Source organism: Delphinapterus leucas, chromosome 2, assembly GCF_059928025.1.
Source record: "Delphinapterus leucas isolate spDelLeu-1000000601 "Yukka" chromosome 2, BTC_Dleu_Yukka2, whole genome shotgun sequence".
NCBI classification, from domain to species: Eukaryota; Metazoa; Chordata; class Mammalia; order Artiodactyla; family Monodontidae; genus Delphinapterus; species Delphinapterus leucas.
In genome coordinates this window covers 56760710-56785699 of record NC_143130.1, presented here as the reverse complement: position 1 = coordinate 56785699, position 24990 = coordinate 56760710, and positions in this window count along the sequence as shown.

The window sequence follows — 24990 nt, the reverse complement described above, 5'->3', positions numbered from 1 at the left end:
TAGGGAGCACTGTCACTGTCAGGGACTGGGGGTGGGCCAGGGGGTAGGATTCAGAACCACAGAGGAGAGCACAGCAACAGGGGTTCAGAGGGCACAGCGGAAAGATTCCCACACAGAGGATCAGTGCCGACCAGCACTCACCAACCTGATACACTTTGCTCACACACTGGGGCTGTTGGGGGCTGAAAGCTGAGGCTTGGGCTTTGAAGGTCAGACCAAGGGAGAGGACTGGGGTTGGCTGCATAAAAAGAGCCTGAAGGGGGCTAGTGTGCCACAGCTAGCTAGGAGGGAGTCCAGGGAAATGTCTGGATCTGCCTGAGAGACAAGAGACCATTGTTTCAGGGTGTGCAAGGAGAGGGGATTCCTGTTCCATGTGCCCACAGAAGGCAGAGCACTGCCTAAGTGAGCTCCAGAGATGGGCATGAGCTGCGGCTATCAGCTCGGACACCAGAAATGGGCATGAACTGCTAACACTGCTGCTGCTGCCACTGAGAATCCTGTGTGCAAGTGCAGGTCACTACCCACACTCCCCCAGGAGCCTGTGCAGCATACCACTGCCAGGGTCCCGTGATCCACGGACAACTTCTCTGGGAGGACACACGGGGTGCCTCAGGCTCTTGCAAAGTCATGTGGCCTCTGCTGTCACAGGCTTGCCTTGCATTCCTATTATGACTACTGTACCCCTCCCTCTCCCCTGCCTGAGTGAGAAAGAGCCCTAATCAGCTGTTGCTTTAACCCCCTCCTTTCTGGGTGGGGAACAGAGGCCCGAGGGCAACCTACATGCAGAGGCAGGGACAAAACCAAAGCTGAACACCAAGAGCTGTGCGAACAAGGAAGAGAAAAGGAAATTTCTCCATGCAGCCTCAGGAGAAGCAGATTAAATCCCCACAATAAACTTGATAAACCCTGCATTTGTGGAATACATGAATAGACAATGAACATTCCCAAAGTTAAAGCAGTGAACTTTGGGAGCAACTGTAGACTTGGGATTTGTTTCTGCATCTGATTTGTTTTTGGTTTTATGTTTCTTAGCTTAGTTTTTAGTGCTTGTTATCATTGGTGGACTTGTTTATTGGTTTGGTTGCTATCTTCCTCTTCCTTTTTTAAAAAAATATTTTCTATTTTTTTTTTCTTTTATTATTTAATTTTTTTTCTTTTTTCTCTTTTTGTGAGTGTGTATGTGTACGTTTCTTTGTGTGATTTTGTCTGTTTTGTTTTGCTTTTACCAGTTGGTTTAGGGCTCTACCTGTTGGTTTTCTTTCTTTTTCTTTTTTTGCTTCCTTGTCTTCTGAGCTGTGTGGCTGGCAGGGTCATGGTACTCTGGCTGGGTGTACGGCCTGAGCCTACAAGGTGGGAGAGAAAAGTCCAGGACATTGGACCACCAGAGACCTCCTGGACCCCCTGTAATATCAATTGGTGAGTGCTCTCCCAGAGATCTCTGTCTCAACACTAAGACCCCAGCTCCACCCAAAGGCCAGAAAGCTCCAGGGCTGGATGCCCCATGCTAGACAACTAGCAAGACAGGAACACAACCCCACCCACTAGCAGAGAGGCTGCCTAAAGTCATACTAAGTTCACAGACACCCTAAAGCACACCACTGGATGTGGCCCTGCCCACCAGAAGGACAATATCCAGCCCCACCCACCAAAACACAGGCACCAGTCCCCTCCACCAGGAAGCCTACACAAGCCACTGAACCAACCTCACCCACTGGGGGCAGACACCTAAAATAACGGGAACTATGAACATGCAGCCTGCAGAAAGGAGACTCCAAACATGGTAAGTTAAACAAAATGAGAAGACAGAGAAATATGCAGCAGATGAAGGAGCAAGGTAAAAACCCACCAGACCAAACAAATGAAGAGGAGACAGGCAATCTACCTGAAAAAGAATTCAGAGTAATGATAGTAAAGATGATCCAAAATCTTGGAAATAGAATGGAGAAAATACAAGAAATGTTTAACAAGGACCTAGAAGAACTAAAGAACAAACAAACAATGATGAAAAAAGCAATAAATGAAATTAAAAATACTCTAGGAGGAATCAGTAGCAGAAAAATGGAGGCAGAAGAACAGATAAGTGACCTGGAAGAAAAAATAGTGGAAATAACTGCTGCAGAGCAGGGTAAAGAAAAAAGAATGAAAAGAATTGAGGACAGTCTCAGAGACCTCTGCAACAACATTAATCACACCAACATTCGAATTATAAGGGTCCCAGAAGAAGAAGAGAAAAAGAAAGGGACTGAGAAAATATTTGAAGAGATTATAGTCAAAAACTTCCCTAACATGGGAAAGGAAATAGTCAATCAAGTCCAGGAAGTGCAGAGAGTCCCATACAGGATAAATCCAAGGAGAAACACACCAAGACACGTATTAATCAAACTATCAAAAAATAAATACAAAACTCAGTATGGCAAGATGGAGTAGAAGGACGAGCACTCACTCCCTCTTGCAAGAGCGCCAGAATCACAACTAACTGCTGAACAATCATTGACAGGAAGAAACTGGAACTCACCAGAAATGATACCCCACATCCAAAGACAAAGGAGAAGCCACAATGAGATGGTAGGAGGGGTGCAATCACAATAAAATCAAATCCCATAACCACTGGGTGGGTGACTCACAAACTGGAGAACACTTATACCACAGAAGTCCACCCACTGGAGTGAAGGTTCTGAGCCCTGGGTCCGGCTTCCCTACCTGGGGGTCCGGCAACAGGAGGAGGAATTCTTAAAGAATCAGACTTTGAAGGCTAGCGGGATTTGATTGCAGGACTTCGACAGGACTGGGGGAAACAGAGATTCCACTCTTGTAGGGCACACATAAAGTAGTGTGCACATAGGAACCCAGGGCAAGGAGCAGTGACCACATAGGAGACTGAACCAGACCTACCTGCTAGTGTTGGAGGGTCTCCTGTAGAGGCGGGGGGTGATTGTGGCTCACACGGCGACAAGGACACTGGCAGCAGAAGTTCTGGGAAGTACTCCTTGGCATGAGCCTTCACAGAGTCCAACATTAGTCCCACCAAAGAGCCTGTAGGCCCCAGTTCTGGGTCAGCTGATGCAGAACAATCAACAGGGAGGGAACTCAGCCCCACCCATCAGCAGACAAGTGGATTAAAGTTTTACTGAGCTCTGCCCACCAGAGCAACACCTAGCTCTACCCAGCACCAGTCCCTCCCATCAGAAAGCTTGCAGAAGCCTCTTAGACTCATCCACCAGAGAGCAGACAGCAGAAGCAAGAAGACTTACAAATATGCAGCCTGTGGAATAAAAACCACATTCACAGAGAGACAGACATATGAAAAGGCAGAGGACTACATACCAGATGAAGGAACAAGATAACCACCCCCCACCAAAAAAAACCTAAATGGAGATAGGCAACTTTCCAGAAAAAAAATTCAGAATAATGATGGTGAAGATGATCCAGGACCTCGGGAAAAGAATGGAGGCAAAGATCAAGAAGATGCAAGAAATGTTTTAAAAAGACCTAGAGAATTAAGGAACAAATACCTAGAAGAATTAAAGCACAAACAAACAGAGGTAAATAATACAATAACTGAAATGAAAAATACCCTAGAAAAAATCAATAGCAGAATAACTGAGGCAGAAAAACAGCTAAGTGACCTGGAAGACAGAATGGTGGAATTCATTGCTGCAGAACAGAATAAAGAAAAAAGAATGAAAACAAATGAAGACAGCCTAAGAGACTTCTGGGACAACATTAAATGCAACAACATTCACATTATAGGGAACCCAGAAAGAGAAGAGAGAGAGAAAGGACCCAAGAAAATATTCAAAGAGATTACAGCTGAAAACTTCCCTGACATGGGAAAGGAAATAGCCACCCAGGTCCAGGAAGCACAGAGCCCCACCAGGATAAACACAAGGAGAAACACACCAAGACACATAGTAATCAAATTGGCAAAAATTAAAGACAGAAGAAAATTATTAAAACAACAAGGGAAAAGCGACAAATGACATAAAAGGGAACTCCCAGAAGGTTAACAGCTGATTTCTCAGCAGAAACTCTACAAGCCAGAAGGGAGTGGCATGATACATTTAAAGTGATGAAAGGGAAGAAACTACACCCAAGATTACTCTACCCGGCAAGGATCTCATTCAGATTTGATGGAGAAATCAAAAGCTTTACAGACAAGCAAAAGCTAAGAGAATTCAGCACCACAAAACCAGCTCTACACCAAATGCTAAAGGAACTTCTCTAAGCGGGAAACACAAGAGAAGAAAAAGACCTGAAAAAACAAACCCAAAACAATTAAGAAAATGGTAATAGGAAAATACATATGGATAATTACCTTAAATGTGAATGGATTAAATGCTGCAACCAAAAGACACAGGCTCACTGAAGAGATACAAAAAGAAGATCCTTATGTATACAAAAAGAAGATCCCTCTACAAGAGACCCACTTCAGACTTAGGGACACATACAGACTGAAAGTGAGGGGATGGAAAAAGATATTCCATGCAAACGGAAATCAAAAGAAAGCTGGAGAAGCAATACTCATACCAGATAAAATAGACTTTAAAATAAAGAATGTTACAAGAGACAAGGAAGGACACTACAAAAAGATCAAGGGATCAATCCAAGAAGATATAACAATTATAAATATATATGCACCCAACATAGGAGCACCTGAACACATAAGACTAACAGCCATAAAAGGGGAAATCATCAGTAACACAATAATAGTAGGTGACTTTAACACCCCACTTACATCAATGGAGAGATCATCCAATATGAAAATAAATAAGGAATCACAACCTTTAAATGACATATTAGACAAGAAGGACTATATTGATAGTTATAGGACATTCCCTCCAAAAACAACAGAATACACTTTCTTCTCATGTGCTCATGGAACATTCTCCAGGATATATCACATCTTGGGTAACAAATCAAGCCTCAGTAAATTTAAGAAAATTGAAATCGTATCAAAATCTTTTCCAACCACAACACTATGAGACTAGATATCAATTACAGGAAAATAAACTGTAAAAAATACAAACACATGGAGGTTGAACAATACGCAACTAAATAACCAAGAGATCATTGAAGAAATCAGAGAGGAAATAAAAAAAATACCTAGAAACAAATGACAATGAAAACATGACGACCCAAAATCTATGGGATGCAGCAAAAGCAGTTCTAAGAGGGAAGTTTAGAGCAATACAATCCTACCGCAAGAAACAAGAAACACTCAAATAAACAACCTAACCTTGCACCTAAAACAATTAGAAAAGAACAAAAAAGAAAACCACCAAAATTAGCAGAAGGAAAGAATTAATAAAGATCAGATCAGAAATAAATGAAGAAGAAATGAAGGAAAAAATAGTGAAGATCAATAAAATTAAAAGCTGGTTCTCTGAGAAGATAAAAATTGATCAACCATTAGCCAGATTTATCAGGAAAAAAAGGGAAAAGACTCAAATCAACAGAATTAGAAATGAAAAAGGAGAAGTAAAAACTGACACTGCAGAAATACAGAGCATCATGAGAGACTACTACAAACAACTATATGCCAATAAAAAGGACAACTTGGAAGAAATCTACAAACTCTTAGAAAGGTACAATCTTCCAAGACTGAACCAGGAAGAAACAGACCAATCACAATCACTGAAATTGAGACTGTGATTAAAAATCTTCCAACACACACAAAAGCTCAGGACCAGATGGCTTCACAGGGAAATTCTATCACATTTAGAGAAGAGCCAACATCTACACTTCTCGAACTCTTCCAAAATATAGCAGAGGGAGGAACACTCCCAAATTCATTCTATGAGGCCACCATTATCCTGGCACCAAAACCAAAGATGTCACAGAAAAAGAAAACTACAGGTCAATATCACTGATGAACATAGATACAAAAATCATCAACAAAATATTAACAAACAGAACCCAGCAGCACACTAAAAGGATGATACACCATGATCAAATGGGGTTTATCCCAGAAATGCAAGGATTCTTCAATATACAAAAATCAATCAATGTGATACACCATATTAGCGAATTGAAGAATAAAAACCATATGATAATCTCAGTAGATTCAGAAAAGGCTTTTGATAAAATTCAACACCAATTTATGATAAAAACTCTCCAGAAAGTGGGCATGGAGGGAAACTACCTCAACATAATAAAGGTCATATATGACAAAGCCACAGCCAACATTGTTCTCAATGGTGAAGAGCTGAAACCATTCCCTCTAAGATCAGGAACTAGACAAGGTTGCCCACTCTCACCAGTATTATTCAACATGTTGTTGAAGTTTTAGCGACAGCAAGCAAGAAGAAAAAGAAAAAAAGTAATCCAAATCGGAAAAGACAAAGTAAAACTGTCACTGTTTGCAGATGACATGATACTATACATACAGAATCCTAAAGATTCTACCAGAAAACTACTAGAGCTAATCAATGAATTTGGTAAAGTAGCACAATACAAAAGTAATGCACAGAAATCTCTTACATTCTCTTACACTAACATTGGAAAATCTGAAAGAGAAATTAAGGAAACCCTCCCATTTAACATTGCAAAAACAGAATAAAATATCTAGGAATAAACCTACCTAAGGAGACAAAAGACCTGTATGCAGAAAACTATAAGACACTGATGAAAGAAATGAAAGATGATACCAACAGATAGAGAGATATACTATGTTCTTGCATTGGAAGAATCAATATTGTGAAAATGACTATACTACCCAAAGCAATCTACAGATGCAATGCAATCCCTATCAAATTACCAATGGCATTTTTTATGGAACTAGAACCAAAAATCTTAAAATTTGTATGGAGACACAAAAGACCCCGAATAGCCAAAGCAGTCTTGAGGGAAAAAAACGGAGCTGGGGGAATCAGACTCCCTGACTTAAGACTATACTACAAAGCTACAGTAATCAAGACAATATGGTACTGGCACAAAAACAGAAATAGATCAATGGAACAGGATAGAAAGCCCAGAGATAAACCCATGCACATATGGTCACCTTATGTTTGATAAAGGAGGCAATAATGCACAATGGAGAAAAGACAGCCTCTTCTATAAGTGGTGCTGGGAAAACTGGACAGCTACATGTAAAAGAATGAAATTAGGACACTTCCTAACACCATACACAAAAATACACTCAAAATGGATTAAAGACCTATATATAAGGCCAGACACTACAAAACTCTTAGAGGAAAACATAGGCAGAACACTCTATGACATAAATCACAGCAAGATCCTTTTTGACCCACCTCCTAGAGAAATGGAAATAAAAACAAAAATAAACAAATGGGACCTACTGAGACTTAAAAGCTTTTGCACAACCAAGAAAACCATAAGCAAGACAAAAATACAACCCTCATAATGGGAGAAAATATTTGCAAACAAAGCAACTGACAAATATTAATCACCAAAATATACAAGCAGCTCATGCAACTCAATATCAAAAAACCAAACAACCCAATCCAAGAATGGTCAGAAGTCCTAAATAGACATTTCTCCAAAGAAGATATACAGATTGCCAACAAACACATGAAAGGATGCTCAACATAACTAGTCATTAGAGGAATGCAAATCAAAACCACAATGAGGTAGCACCTCACACTGGTCAGAATGGCCATCATCAAAAACATCCAGAAACAATAAATGCTGGAGAGATTGTGGAGACCAGGGAACCCTCTTTCACTGTTAGTCGGAATGTAAATTTATACAGTCACTATGGAGAACGGTATGGAGGTTCCGTAAAAAACTAAAAATAGAACTACCATATGACCCAGCAATCCAACTACTGGGCATATACTCTGAGAAAACCATAATTCAAAAAGAGACATGTACCAAAATGTTCATTGCAGCACTATTTACAGTAGCCAGGACATGGAAGCCACCTAAGTGTCCATCAACAGTTGAATGGATAAAGAATATGTGGCACATATATACAATGGAATATTACTCAGCCATGAAAAGGAATGAAATTGCGTTATTTGTAGTGAGTTGGATGGACATATAGTCTGTCATACAGAGTGAAGTAAGTCAGAAAGAGAAAAACAAATATTGTAGGGTAACACATATATATGGAATTTTAAAAATTGTTCTGATGAAACTGGGGACAGGACAGGAATAAAGGCACAGATGTAGAGAATGGACTTGAGGACATAGGGAAGGGAAGAGTACGCTGGGATGAAGTGAAAGAGTAGTATTGACATATATACACTACCAAATGTAAAATAGATAGCTAGTGGGAAGCAGCTGCATAGCACAGGGAGATCAGCTCAGTGCTTTGTGACCACCTATAGTGGTGGGATAGGGAGGGTGGGAGGGAGGAGCAAGATGGACGGGATATGGGGATATATGTACACGTATAGCTGATTCACTTTGTTTAACAGAAGAAACTAACACAAGATTGTAAAGGAATTATACCCCAATAAAGATGCTAAAAAAAAAAAAGAATAAATAGGGGCATTACAATGGATTCTGCAGATATTACAGAAAACAACAAAATAAAATTATAAAGCATGTCCAAAAAAATAAATATCATATCAATGAGAAAAAGACCAGTTGGTTAAAAATGGGCAGAAGGCTTAAGACATACTCCACAAATCAAAATGACCTATAATTATAAGAAGAGGGGCTCTGATCTTTTTAGTAAGAAAAGAAATTCAAATTCAAACCACAGTAATGTACCATTACATACATAAACCAGTTGGCAAAAATTTTGTAATCTGAAAATACCATGTTTTTTTGAGAAAGTGTATCAATTGGGACTCTTACAGTGTTTCTGAGCATGCAAACTAGGACCATGTCTTTGGAGGGTAGCGTAGCATTATCTATCAAAGTTAAGGATGCCTATGCACTATGCCCAGCACTTCCTCTATCAGAGTGGATCTCAGGGAAGCTTCTGTACAAGAAGCTTATGTACAAGAACCATACATGTGCTGTATGCTTCAAATAACCCCTGCCCAGAAACAAGGCAAGAGTCCCAAATGTCTACCATGAATGAAAAATAAATAAATGAATTGTGGTATATCCATGTAATGGAATATTATACATCAAGGGAAATGAATAAAATGCAGCTAAGCACAATAACAAAGATGGATATCAGTATTCAGAGCGGAAAGCAAGATACAAAATAGCACTGCCATCCTTGCAAGTCACATAAAGTTCCCCAAACAGGCAGAACTGGATAAAGGGTATAGGGATGCATACATCATTAGTAAAATTATAAATAAGGGGACTGGGAAGTATTTATCACAAAATCAGATTAATGGTGATTTGCAGAAGGAGGTAGAGGATCATGATTATGGAGACCACATAAAAGGCGTTCGGGGTGCTGTCAATGAGGCAGGTGCAGACATCCTGGGTATCTCTTGGGTATACATCCACACCCAGAAGGGGGAGTAGGATTGGATAAGGTGTGAGGGCAGGAAGGTATAAACTGTGTTCTAGAACAGGGGTCCCCAACTCCCACTACCGGTTGGTGACCTGTTAGGAAACAGGCCGCACAGCAGGAGGCTAGTGAGTGAAGCTTCACCTGCTGCTCACCATCATTCCCCATTGCTCACATTACCACCTGAAACATCCCCCCTGACCTCCATGGAAAAATTATCTTCCACAAAACCGGTCCCTGGTGCCACAAAAGTTGGGGAAGCAGGCATAGCACAGCCCAAAGGCAAGAGAGTACAGAGTTGAGTGGTGACTACTCTAAATGGATAAGTCCTGTTACATAGTCCTAACTCACGTTACAATATCTCACCTTCAAAATCTTAAATGAAATACTCATTTTTTAGTCTTTAATTTCTTTTTATAAATAGACACATCAAATAACACAAAATAAATATATCACTGTTTTGCATCTGCAGATCAGAAAATAGTTACAGCTAACAGCATATAATTAGTAAATAGCTCATTATTAGCATATGATACTGATTTCTATTTGACTTAAAAAGATGTTACTTTAGTGTTTGTAATTTATTCCTTTCCAGCTAGTGATTTATACTTCCTTTCACTATTCTAGTAGTAATCTTTTTATCCATTTAAACATGGCAAAAAAATTACATTCCAGAGTAAACATATAAACTGCTAGTATGCATACTTTGATGACACTCCAACAATAAACTAAAAGGAAAAAATTACCTGTGAATATGCTGATTGAGTAAATTTTGTGTAAACATAATTTCAAACCCAAAGAAAGGAATTTGAAAATAATTTTTAGAAATTATTTAAATTTTGTTCCAAATATATTAATTTCATTGCTTTAGAAGTTGTTAAAGTAATAATTGATTATCTCCACATAATCAACAGAACAGTGGCTGTGAACTTCTTGTTTCTATCATAGGACTGATTTAATTCCATTTGTAACACATGATCATAGCAAACATCTGCTAATGTCCCCTTTTTTCTTACTCCTACAATATTCAGCACAACCAAACCCTTGACTGAAAATATTTTTGAATGAATTTTAACCTCTATAAATAATTGTTACCATTTTTGCCACATTGTTCTAGATAGTAACAAATCTTTTGATTGATGAATTATCGAGCGAGAAAATGATCCCATTAAAAAAAAAGCTGATCTTTACCATCCTAGGGGAGGAAAAACTTTACCGTGACCCTACTGGGGTCCGTGGCTGGGTCTAAAAGTTAAACTGACAAAGACAGATTAGTGGGAGAAAAGCATACAATTTACCTAATGTAAGTTTTACATAACATGGGAGCCTTCATAAGGAAATGAAGACCTGAGGAAACCTGAGCATTCTTATACCAGGCTTGATGAAGAGTGAAAAGTCATGGAAAAATGTGATGAGACAAAAGGGTAAGAACTAATGGTAGTGAGATGGGGGAGTTAGCAAGGCTGTTTGTTAGGATGCCTCTCAGACAAGGGTGCTCCCTGCCTCAGGGTACAGGGAAGGTGCCTCTCACGTGAGGGTCTGATGACCTGCTTCCAGGGACAAGTGAGTGGGAGGTCATCGGGTCATTCCAGAATCTACCATTTCTCAAATTCTTTCAGCTTAAAATATTCAACATGCCAAGGTGCCATATTTTGGAGTTGTGTGTCCTGAACCCCCATCGCCGTAAATGTAACTCAGTGAGAAAGCAAGAAATAAAACTGCTCCATGGATGCTGGTTGATTTCATGGAGAAATTTGAAAAATATCATTTCCATGATCATTAATTATGGGCAGTTAAAAATTAAACATTCACTTTACATTTTGACGATTTATTCAGTAAAAACTGAGGGTGAAACTCATGGGTATCCAGGGTGTTTTTATGGGTTGTGGAGGGTTTAATATACTTGAACATCGACTCAGCGTTATTAGAGTTAAGTGGAGAAGTGAAATGTATGTATACATATGCCATTTGAGAAAAGCTGTGATTGCTTCAATGGCACATGAAATTGTTTTGTCCAAGTTCACTAACTGAGCCCTTACTTCTAAATCTAATGGATCCTCTCAGATGTTATCTCACTGAGCTCCTTTCCTCCCCTCCACCCTCTCCTCCCCGCCCCACCCCCGTCGATCCCTCCCTCCCTCCACCCTTGGCCCTGTCCTAATACCCTGACAATTTCTTCCTCCATCCCTCTCTCAACACTGCTTCTGCTCAGACACCAGTCATTCCCTATCGACACTGGGACAGGTTTTAACTTGAATCCCCACTTAGTCCTGCCTCCAAAAATTGTTCTCCATGCTGCTTTCAGATGAATTTTGCTAAAATACACACGGTGACTTGTCTCTTCTGCGCTTGGCTGTCTCTAGTGACCCTGCCACTGCAGCAAAATGAAAACCATAAAAAGCTCTGTCCTCTCCCTTGCAGCCTCGTCTTCTGCACACTTTGCTCACACTTTGCTCTAAGGGACTGAACTCACTGTGGCAGCTGTCAGTTACCAACACACAATGTTCCATCGTGTGACACCCTCACAGATACCCTGCAATCTACTATTATGATCTGGGCATTTCATGCGACATTCAGAAGGGCTCAGTAACTTGTCCAAAATCACATGCCTGCCCTAGTGGGGTGGAAGCAAAATTCTAACCCAGGGATCACAACCCAAGGCTGTGAACTTTCCCCTTTGCCTTGCCGTCTTTTCTGGCAATTTCCTGAAAGGATTTGTGCATCTCTGTGCTTTTGCACACAGCTCCTTCCTCTCCTTTCTCATCAGTAACCTCATCCCTCCCACATTGGGCCCACATATGACCCTAAGTTCCTCACCTCTCTGCGGTCAGCTCCATCTACCGAGCACACTCAATGACCCATTATTGGCTCAGGTCCTTCTGCAACTTTAATATTTGTGTCCTCAGTGCTGGTGACAATCCTAACATAGAAACCATGCTCAGAAAGTGTTTGCTCAAGTAAGAAATGAACAAATGTGAAGGGCCCTGAGGCCTTTGGGAGGTCGCTGCAGGCCAGATGCCAGAGGGGGACAGAGAACGCTGAGACTCAGTCCAGCTTTCCACCTCGGGACAACCACGCCAAGGAGCAAGGGTGTCTTTGAGGTCTCATCAGACTGAATTTTACAACCATCAGCAACAACCCCTAGACTTAGCATCAAGCATATTGCATGTTTGCATTCATAAAAAAGTACTGCAAAGAGCAATATTGCAATGTGGGCATAGCTAAGCAAGAATTGTCTAAAAATATCTTTCCAACCCTTCCTCTTGGACACCTGAAATATTTTTACCCAACTAAATTCCCTGCACTTATTAAGGAATTTTCTATTCCTGTGATCTCTATTGTATCATTTAAATTTTGATTTAGATTTTAATTAATGATCTATAATTATTAAGAGCTCAAAATAGTATTACGAATTCACAAGAATTACTGTCCTGTTTGAGGCGCTCAGAGCTTAAAGCAAGGTGGGCAATTTCCTTTACAGCAGCCTGCCCTGCCCAGGCCACTATGTCAGCTGCCATTTGTTAAATCAGCCCAAAGGCAGTCAGACCTGAGTATGTCCTAATGTGATGCTGGGACCTCCTGCCTGGTAATGGTGTTTGGACCTCAGTCATTCCCTAGAAATTCCAGTTATACTACAGACAGCTCATCAATGAATTGCTTTTCCAATAGACCATGGTTTCCTTGAGGACAGAGGTAGGGGAGTGTGTGATGTGTGGTTAGCTCTGTGCCTGCAGCACAGTGCCATGCTCAATGGTCTAATAATGTTTGTCCAATGAATACAGTGAATGAGTCAACATAATAGTGGACATGGGGCCACCAACATCCCCAGATGACACAAAATTGGCAGCACTTTATTCAGATAAGGAAACTGAAGTCACTTTTAGTTGGCCTGTGAACAATTTCCACACATATATATATATATGTTAAGTATATATATATTTATAAGTATATATCTATACATTTATAGTGGAAATATCAAAAACAGCATTCAAAACTACATGGCTACCAAGACATGGAAAAAACCTAAATGTCCATCGACAGATGAATGGACAAAGAAGAGGTAGAATATATATATATATATAGATAGATAGATAGATAGATAGATAGATACATGGAATATTACTCAGCCATAAAAAAGAACAAAATACTGCCATTTGCAGCAACATGGATGGACTTAGATATTATCAAACTAAGTGAAATAAGTCAGACAGAGAAATACATATACCATATGATATCACTTATATGTGGAATCTAATATATGACACAAATGAACTTATCTATGAAACATAAACAGAGTCACAGACATAAAGAACAGACTTGTGGTTGCCAAGGGGGAGGAGGTATGAGGGAGAGGTGGCTTGGGAGTTTGGGATTAGCAGATGCAAACTATTATAATGGATAAACTACAAGGTCCTAATGTATAGCACAGGGAACTATATTCAATATCCTATAATAAACCATACTGGAAAAGGATATGAAAATCACTTTGCTGTACGCCAGAAACTAACACAACACAGTAAATCAACTATACTTCAATAAAATAATTTAAAAAAACACCTACATGGCTACCTTTTGCCTTTTTCTTCCCCCACCTACACACGCAGCAAAGAATTGAGGTTTGCCTTCTCTGCAGGGTGGCATAAAGCAGTCCTGGATGCAAGTTCAAGAGGTTTGCCTGTACCCTAATTTTTGAAAAATACCTCAGCTTTTCTCAACAGCAATAAAACTCTGTAATAAGTAGTCTTTATATCACGTAGTTTTAATTTCATAATTGCTATTATAACAGTAGTCCCTTAAGATTAGGGTTTCCAAAAGCCAGTGAAATATATTAATAAGCTCTTCATATCTAAAGAAAAAGTTAAAATGATCATGGGAGCACTTCTTTGTAGAGACCAGGCGAAGCAAGGTGTGGTGTCCATCCGCAAAGGGATGTGATCCAGGACCCCAGAGCCCCTGGTCAGCAAAGCTGTTTAATATCTTGTTGTCTAAATGCAAACTTATGATATTTTGTTCCCTTAGTAATACAAGTTCCATTTGAAATCAGTTACTAGAGTATTTTAATAAAATACATTTTAACTGAATCTGTGTAACTGGTTGCGGCGGGCCATCTCCGTGGGAATAAAACTGCAGCCATGTTTAGCTGCTAATAATTTGTGTTAGAAGGGCCATTTCTGCTTAAAGAAAGAGGTTTCCTGCAGCAAATAGGAAACGGTTGCATAAGCGAGCAGAAGTAGCACCTACGCTGTCCCTGTACCACACGGTCCTCTGCTCCCAGGATTAGAGCCGTCCAAAGAAGGCAAGTTCCGGGGACACCCAGCTCTATCCTCCATGCGTACTATTAAGATCAATGAAATGCAAACGACCCGCCCCAATGTCATGAGACATGATGGAAACTGACTGGGAGCGGGGATCTCGGACAAGAAGGTGAGACCATGGAGCAAGATATTCTCCTGTTTCGAACCCGAATAGAAAGTGGGAAAGTGCTAGGTTATAAGTGCTGAAACGTGGTGATTGGGTCCAGGAGGAGAATGGTAAGTGAGGGCAGGCAGCTCCCTCCTCTTCCCGCTCAGGACAGCGCTGCCAGTGGAGACACAATGGAACCTACACCCTGCCTCTGCCCCCAGGGAGGGCCTCGACCCACTGATGTGCAAAGGGGTCCCTGCTGGTTGACAATTCAGAAGCCAAGTCCTGATGTTGCTGACAAGGCTCCCAGGTCCTGACTGCAGTATAATCCCAGCTGTGCCAGCAGAGGTGGCTGACAAACCCCCACACAAGTCAGGAGTTTGTTTCCAAGTAAAGTTTCTAGGGGCCATGGGAGCAGGTTCCCAAAGTTCAGTTCCTCTGATGCTCAAGTAAAGACGCTCTCTCCTCAGCTCGCCCACACCCGAGAGGCCCAGCCCCTCACTGGAGGGGTACACACACTCAAGGGCCTGGCCAGCTGGGTGGAAATGGTATGTGCAAGAGCAGCCAGCCTGGCCAAGGCAGCAGGTCATTTTGTGTGAAAGGCAACTGCCCCCCTGGAGAAACATCCCCCACTCTGAGCTTCAGGCTCGGTGGGCGCCCGGATGCACAGAGGCCCCTAAACCCTTCGGCTGCTCACTGATGCCTCAGCTAAGCTGAGCCTGGTGGTGGCCACTGGACCGTGGCGGCTGTGTGGCCCCAGAACCAGCTCTGAAGATCCCAAAGTGGACCTGGTCATTCTGTCCAGTGGGCAGGACTCAAGGCCGTCCTCATAGCTGTGGCCAGCACTCCCTGGAGGAAGCTTGTTTTATCTTTACTGACCCTTGGGCTGTTGTCAGTGGCCTCGTGGTTTGGGCTGCTGCTGGGAAAACTATAGTTGCACATTAAAGACACACTCTGTGTGGGCCTTGAACTGTGGGAATGAATTGTGGCTGCTGGTTGGACCACCTGGGTCACTCCTATCAATGATACAGGCCCTTTTCCCAATGAGACCAATTGGACCCAAGCTTTGGTCAAGGCTGCTCCACTCAGGCTGCCACTGTCACAGGCTGGTCACCAGTACAGTACGATGCAGAGGCCACCACGGCAGTCACACTGGGTACTCTGGCCAAGAGCTTGTCCTTTGGTCTTGTGATTCAGGCCCACTCCTGAGGCACTGGCTTTGTTGCATTGTTGACCCTTCTTTGGGGCTATCAGTGGTGTCCTGCTACTGTTGATGGACTTTCAGATGATGGCAGTGGGTCTCAACTGGGGGTGATTTCATCCCTCAGGGGACCTTGGCACTGTTAGGAGCCATTTTTGGTTGTTACAACTTAAGGAGATCAGTGGGCAGAGGCAGAAACGCAGATAAACCCCCTACAACACACAGGTAGTGCCCACCCCAGCCGCCAACCCTGCCCCACCCCCAAATAATTATCTGGCCCCAAATGGCAGCAGTACTAAGATGGAGAAACTGGTTAACAGTGTTGTTCAGCCAACCTTCACTGTGGGCCTTGAAGCTGAGCTGAGCTGTCCTTCCAGCTTCCTGGACCTTTTCCAGTCTGACAATGGTGCACCTTTTGTCATAAAGGCCACCCTACAATGGGCCAGTGGTCAATGTGTTTAACAGCCATTCCACACTCCTGATCAACCACTTGCACCTGGAATCGAGGAGCCCAGAGTGGCTTCCTGAGCCCAGCTCCCTCACCTTCTCCAGCGCAACACACTTAAGTGAGGCAGATTGGTCACTGGGTGAAGCTATCCACATGAAGGGATCATTTCCTCTCAGTGGCTTCCTCGGTAAGGATCAGAATAAAACGAATAGAATTTACCTGTTATGTGAAGTTATACTGAGATATTTTGTAATGTGAGGATTCTGTTCTGATCTTTCCAGGTCTGGTCAAGGTGGGTATGACTGGAGAAAAGATAAACAGGAAGTGGGATGGGATCTGCCAAGTTTGGGGTAGTGTAAGAAGAGCAAGGGCCCTGGCATGTCCAGAGAGGACACCTTGGACCCTCGGAGGTACAGGGTGGGGTGGTGGTGGAGTAATGCTCTCTTTGTCCCCTAGATCAGCAGCAAGGGCTGAGTCAAAGAGCAGCTGCAGCTGACAGTCAGACTGGCTGCTGGCTCTGTCATCCTGTCCATGGACTATGAAAGCTTGTAAATTCTGTGGCCATGGCCTATCCCAATCCTGCTATGTCTGATGCCATCAACCACAGCTCTCAGCTGTGAACACGTGCAGACTCACAGACTCAACAACCCTGCTTCAATCCAACTGAATGTGCACCTGCTTTTCTGGATGTCCAGGTGGACTTGGGAGATGCCCTCTGTGATAATGAGGCTGCAGCTACTCACAACACTGCCCCCTCGACTTAACCAAATCAATGCAAAGGGTGCCAACAAATCCCAAACTGGAAGGACTGTGCCCCTTTGACTTGTATGTGAGCCATGGAATATTGTCTCATTGGAAATTGGGGCTTTTTTTGTGACCCATCTATTGCTCTTGTAATTATTGACAATGACACCGAAGATCAGAATGTCAATTTAGTGGGCTGTAATAGATAATAGTCTGACCTTAGTCTACATCCTGGCTATCTCAAAAACCCTATGTCTCTGGGACTTGTTGGAAATTGACTGAATCTATAACTTTGGGGCAGGGAGCATAATTGAGACTGGCCTCATCCTGCTACTTGGATACTGTTGATAGTAGCCTTAATTAAATACTGTATGGGACATGTCAAACGGCTTTGGTCCCTGCATCAGCTGGCCAAATTAATCAGAACGGCAGAATGGCATACTCTTGAAAATTTGAGTTTGGGAAAGAACATTTTGGGACCAGCGTTGGAATGATCAGAACACTCTCCTTATTTCCCTCTAAACACACAGGCACAAATTCTCACCGGGAACTTATATTTCAAGTTCCAAAAATCTTTCAAGAACCTGAGAAATAAAGTAACCATCTTGCTGTATGATAGTTTGGGGAACAAACTCTGAGAATCATTCTCAAATGACAGCACATGTGCTCTCCTTCTACTTAAGCAGCCGGACGGGACTTGCCGCAGAATTGTCAGTGGAAATCGTTCCATTTTGGAAGTTTTGTATTTGGAGCACAATGAAACCTTTCGTGAAGTTGACTCTGATACATGTATGATCTTTATATTGCCATCAACAGAATTACCCACAATGGAACCCTCCAACCTATTGGAATGTGGCAGGAGGGGGAACTCGAGAAGGAGGGGGGAAAAGGGGGAAATCCCATTACCATTGAAGAAAGGAGTCAGGGCTGCAGTTTGGAGATGGAGACTGTAAAGACTGTAGATTTGGGCATCCTTTCTAACTTTTTTAAAGTTTGTTTTGCTATTTTATTTTCCTCTCCTTGATTCACTTTTGGGCTTAGCACTACATGGTTCAAGTAAAAATGTGCTTGTTTTCAGAGAAGAAGGAAAGCAGGAGTGGGAAAATTATATTCCAATTGGGCTCCTTGAACAAGGAACCATTCCCTAGGAATAGAGTGGGTAGTCACAGGTATAGAGAAGAGAAAAGCAAGTTAAACTGTGCTCTGCAGTGAGCAGGAAAGGGTGGTTGGGGACTGAGCTTCACCAGAGAAGATGTTTGCTGGAAAGCTGCTGGAATTTTCCAACATAAACTAGAGGAGAGGGTACCCCCTGTATATAAATGCTAGTCAGTTCCCACTAGGTCAGCTAGTGGAGACTTATGAAGTCCCCTTCCGGGTATCTACAAAGAAGTCATTTGCTCTCTCCCCTGAAGGGCAGGTCTTTCCCGAGTCTCTTAGGGATGTCTTCAATTTTAATACATTAATTTATTTTACTTTGTTAATTGGGTTTGTAGCTGGCCCCTGGGATACCAATTAGCTTGATTTTATAGTTAGAAAACAACAGGACCATTAAGATGATAGCCTCATGGTTTGCCAGACACATTTCATATTTTAATTGTAATCTACTATATTCATTGTTTCATGAAAGCTGTTATTCAAACCATCCCTTTGTCCAGACCACACATGAGGCTCTGCAATTCCCATTATTCCAACTCAAACACCTGTGCATCTGCAAGTCTTTTTCAGCACATGACACTTACCAAACGTCATGCAAAAAACATAATTAATATATGGAGCTGTAACCTCCAGTGTACTTGGAGAATTAAATGTCCATCTGTAACTATTTGCTAATGTTGCACTAATAAAAATGAAGAAAAAGCAGTTTGACTGAGGAAATCCATATTAACTATTGATTAGAGGGGAAAAGGTAGTTTACTGCACATAGAGAAACATCAGGATTTTATTTCTCCTAAAGAAAGTATTATGTCTATTATATTTGTTAATTACATCTAGGTTTTTTAAAGATTGGGGAAAATGTTAACATGTTATTTTTTAAAGATTCTATTAGAATGAGTTTTTAACATTTTCCTGAAAAGGAAGTCTATTATAAATGTGTGAAGCTGTTTTTAGGGATCTTTTTGGAGCTAAGTAAGATCTTAACTCACAGAATAATTTTCAAGTGGAAACTTGGCCTGGACATGGGAAGGATGTGAATTCATTGAGTTAAATCTGTGGGTTGTCCCAGAGGGTCATTGGTGAGCTGGAGTCTCCCCCTCTCATAGGACAAGACTTTGGTCTAAGAGGTTTGGTGATTTAATGAATATTTCTGACACTTTGGGCAGTAATGACTTTTACTGATTTCTCTAAATTCCATGCAACCCTTCATCATCAGATGATTTAATAAGGCCCAGAACTTAAATCACATCTTTGCTATGAGCAAGAATCCTGAGTATAAGTCAACAAACGTGCTCAGGTTTCTGTAAGTTAAATGTCATCAGTAGAAGGAGGCCTGGAGCACCAGGTTGTAGAGAGAGATACAGGTACAGACATTCCAAGACTTATTATTATTATTATTATTAAATTATTATTATTATTATCTGTACTCTGTGATTATCTAGCACAGAACTTTGCACATGCGGAACTCAGGAAGAGTTTTTGAACTGACCGATTTAATGAATTACCTGAATGACCTTGCAAAAGTAGTTTGCCTTCTCTGGATCTATTTCTGCACATGACAAATGATTTTTTTAAAGTTCTTTACAAAAATAATTTGGAAATAGGAATCAGAAGATCTGAGTTCAAATTCTGGGCATGTCATTCACTTGCTTACTGCTCATGGACTAGTTATTTAATCAAGTTACTTCTCCGAAATAAAGTCAACAGTACCCTCCTTCCATTGTTGAGAGAATTAAATAAACTGGATGACCCCAGTGCCTACAAGGTGCTTGGCATGTAGTGCAAATTTCATAGGCACTTGTCCACTCCCTTTAAGCTGTAATGTTCTCTAATTCAATTCCACTTAGGAACTTGAACTCAGAGGAAAACAAATAGTTTTAAATTATTAGCCCCTTTCTGTCTGTAAGAACCACATGACATATTCAAAGACACAGAAATACATTTTCTCATTTGGAAGACTGAATGGAGAAAGGCCATTTCATTTCCCTTTCCTTTCTGAGAACTCATTTGTCTTTCAAACAGTTACAAATTTCTACTTGTCCGTGATTGCTCTCATATAGCACACGGGAGATGTGGGTCCTTGTAAATTGCCATGCCATGGCTTCAACTGGTTGTTTCCATTTCTACAGGGTTTAATGATTCAATAAAGTCATCTCATACTCATACTCCAATGTTCTTCTCACAACTGTGCTATGAGGTGGGTGGAATTGTATGCTTCTTTTTTTGAAATGAAGACATTAAAGTATAGGTAGCCAAAGAGATTTCCCTAAATTCATCTGATAAACATGGACAGGGAAAGAACAATCCATATTGCCCAATGAGCCCACGAACTCACTCCTAGATGAAAAAGGGAAAAATAATTTGCAGTTTTATAATAATTAGTCTTCTCAATATCATCACCCAAATGTTTAATATTAGATGGTCTTTTCAAATAACTGGACCTTGTTTTTCATATATATGTGAATGTGTATAAATATACATGTGTATGTATATCTAGGTCTATGTCAATATGACTGACAAAATATTATGATGCATACTTAATTATTTAAATAGTCCTCTTCAAAAATAGCAAGTTCAGGTAGATGGGGTAAGAATAGGGTTACCATTACTGAGATGCAGCAGTGTACATTGGAAAAGAAATCATATTTAACTCTACCTTTACTTTTTATAGGTAGTATGTAATATACTTAACCACTCTGAAACTCAGTTTTCTCATTTGCAAAATAGGGTTAATAATGCTAAAAGAATCAAAGGAGGTATGTGTCTAACTAAATTTGAGTGTATAGTATATGCTTAATCAAATGCCAGACCTTCCTTCCTCAATTTTAACTTTTTAAATGGCGAAGTGTGGCACACTTATAATAAAGTGCAAAGACATAAAGGAAAAGTTTGATAAACTATTACAAAATGAGTCACTAAGGTTAAGAAGAAGTTGGCAGCACACGGAAAGCCTCTCTTGTGCCCTCTTGGAGGTTTAAGCCCTTCACTTCTCCCAAAGGTGAACTCTATCCTGAATTCCAGAGTTACGTTTTTCCTGTTTTTGAACTTTATAGAACAGAAATGATACAGTATGCATTATTTTGTGTCTTGCTTCTTTCACTCAATAATAGTATGCTTCTGATACCACCCATGCTGTATGCTGCTACATTTCATTAATTTCATTGCTGAGTATTCTCCTATATGTATGTTCCACCATTTATTGATCCGATCTCATGTAGAAGGACTTATGGGCTGTTGATGGCTTGGGGCTGTCATGACTATGCTGCCATAATTGTCCCAAGTACTTGTCTGTCTCTGTACACAGGCACACTCCTGTAGGGCTAGTGTTACTTAGTTACAGGAAATGCATATTTCCAACCAGAGCAGGTAATAAACAAAACTGTTTACCCAGTTTTGCAGGATACATCCTCATCAGCTGCATACAAGAATTCCCTTGTTTCACCTCCTAACCAACACTTGCTACGGTCAGTCTTGTAAACCTTAGCTATTACGGTAGGCTGATGGTGGTACCACATTGTGGTTTTGATTTGCATTTCCTGATAATGAAGGAGGGTTAACACCCTTTCACATGCTTATGGACTGAATGTTTCTGTCCTCCTAAAATTCGTGTGTGGGGCATTTGGGAGGTAATTAGGTTTAGATGAGGTGGCGAGGGTAGGGCCCCCATGATTGGATTAGCGCCCTCATAAGCAGAGGAAGAGACCAGAGCATGTGCTCTCTCTGTCTTGTGAGGGCACAGCAAGAAGGTGGCTGTCTCTAAGCAAGTAAGAGGGCTCTCACCATACTCCGAATCTGCTGGCATCTTGATCTGTGAGATTTAAGCCATCCAGGCTCTGGTGTATTGGGATAACAGCTTGAGCAGACTAACAGACTCAGATATCCTCTTACAAAGTGCCTGCCCAAAATTTTTGTTCATTTTTCTATTAGGTTGTGTTTTTCTTAACGAATTCTTTGTGCATACTGGATACAAGACTTTTCTGTTTGCTTATATGTTTTGCTAATATATTCTGCCATTCTGTGTCTGAGACCCCAAACACAGTGAGTTAAGCCTTTTAACACTCTTAACACTATCTTTTGTTGAACTGAACTTCATATTTTAATAAAGTCCAACTTATCAATGTTTTTGTTTATGGTTAGTGCTTTTTGTGATTTAAAACATTTTACACCCTGATGCCATAAAGATATTATCCATAGCATGTTCTAGAAGAACTACTGTTTTGGTTTTAGATCTACAATCCACCCAGAACTGATTTCTGTGAATGATGTAAACTAAGGTATATTAGCTTGTGAGGGCTGCCATAACAAAGTACCACAGACTCAGTGGCTTAAACAAGAGAAATATATCATCTCACAGTTTTGGAGGCTGGAAGTCCAAGAACAGGGTGTCAACAGATCTGGCTTCTTCTGAGGGCCCACTCCTTGACTTTGGCTGTCCGTTCCCTATGTCTTTTCATGGACATTTTCTGTGTCTAAATTTCCTCTTCTTACGACACCAGTCATATTGGATTTGGGCACAACTTAAAGCCCTTTTTATTTTTTTGGCAGTACTCGGGCCTCTCAGTGTTGTGGCCTCTCCTGTTGTGGAGCACAGGCTCCGGACACGCAGGCCCAGCAGCCACGGCTCACGGGCCCAGCCGCTCCGCGGCATGTGGGATCTTCCCAGATCAGGGCACAAACCTGTGTCCCCTGCATCGGCAGGCGGACTCTCAACCACTGCGCCGCCAGGGAAGCCCTAAAGACCTTATTTCAACTTAATTACCTTTTCAAAGACCGTGTCTTCAAATACAGTCATATTCTGAGGTACTGGGGCTGGGATTTCAACATATGAATTTTCAGGGACATGATTCAGCCCATAACTTAGGTCAAATTTTTTTTTCTTATGTATGTCCAACTGACCTCTTACATTCATAGAAACTAATGTTTTTCTTTCTTATTTTGGTACCAAATTAATCAGAAATTAAGTATCCATACATATGTGAGTCATTTCTCAACTTCCTCTTCTGTTAGTGTCTTCATAAGTCTTAGAGTAACCATACTCTTTTAATGACTTTAGGTTTTTTATGTCTTGCTACTCATAGAAAAAAAATCTTTCTACTTGTCCTTCTTCTTTAACAGGATCTTGGCTAATTATTTTTTTAATTATTTAATTTAATTTTATATATTTTTTTATACAGCAGGTTCTTATTGGTCATCGATTTTATACAAATTAGTGTATACATGTCAATCCCAATCACCCAGTTCAGCACACCACCATCCCCAAACGCCTGTGGCTTTCCCACCTTGGTGTCCATAAATTTGTTCTCTACATCTGTGTCTCAACTTCTGCCCTGTAAACTGGTTCATCTGTACCATTTTCCTAGGTTCCACATACATGCCTTAATATACGATATTTGTTTTTCTCTTTCTGACTTACTTCACTCTGTATGACAGTCTCTAGATCTATCCATGTCTCAACAAATGACTCAATCGTTCCTTTCTATGCCTGAGTAATATTCCATTGCATATATGTACCACAACTTCTTTATCCATTCATCTGTTGATGGGCATTTAGGTTGCTTCCATGACCTGGCTATTGTAAATAACGTTGCAATGAACATTGGGGTGCATGTGTCTTTTTAAATTATGGTTTTCTCTGGGTATATGCCCGGTAGTGGGATTGCTGGGTCATATGGTAATTCTATTTTTAGTTTTTTAAGGAACCTCCATGCTGTCTCCATAGTGGCTGTATCAATTTACATTCCCACCAACAGTGCAAGAGGGTTCACTTTTCTCCACACCCTCTTCAGCATTTGTTGTTTGTAGATTTTCTGATGATGCCCATTCTAACTGGTGTGAGGTGATACCTCATTGTATTTTTGATTTCCATTCCTCTAATAATTAGTGATGTTGAGCAGCTTTTCATGTGCTTCTTGGCCATCTGTATGTCTTCTTTGGAGAAATGTCTATTTAGGTCTTCTGCCCATTTTAGAATTGGGTTGTTTGTTTCTTTAATATTGAGTTGCATGAGCTATTTATATATTTTGGAGATTAATCCTTGGTCTGTTGATTCGTTTGCAAATATTTTCTCCCAGGCTGAGGGTTGTGTTTTTGTCATGTTTTATGGTTTCCTTTGCTGTGCAAAAGCTTTTAAGTCTCATTAGGTACCATTTGTTTATTTTTGTTTTTATTTCCATTACTCTAGGCGATGGATCAAAAAAGATCTTGCTGTGATTTATGTCAAAGAGTGTTCTTCCTATGTTTTCCTCTAAGAGTTTTATAGTGTCCGGTCTTACATTTAGGTCTCTAATCCATTTTGAGTTTACTTTTGTGTATGGTGTTAGGGAGTGTTCTAATTTCATTCTTTTACATGTAGCTGTCCAGTTTTCCCAGCACCACTTACTGAAGAGACTGTCTTTTCTCCATTGTATACCCTCGCCTCCTTTGTCATAGATTAGTTGACCACAGGTGCATGGGTTTATCTCTGGGCTTTCTATCTTGTTCCATTGATCTATGTTTCTGTTTCTGTACCAGTACCATATTGTCTTGATTACTGTAGCTTTGTAGTATAGTCTTAAGTCAGGGAGTCTGATTCCTCCAGTTCCATTTTTTTCCCTGAAGACTGCTTTGGCTATTCGGGGTCTTTTGTGTCTCCATACAAATTTTAAGATTTTTTGTTCT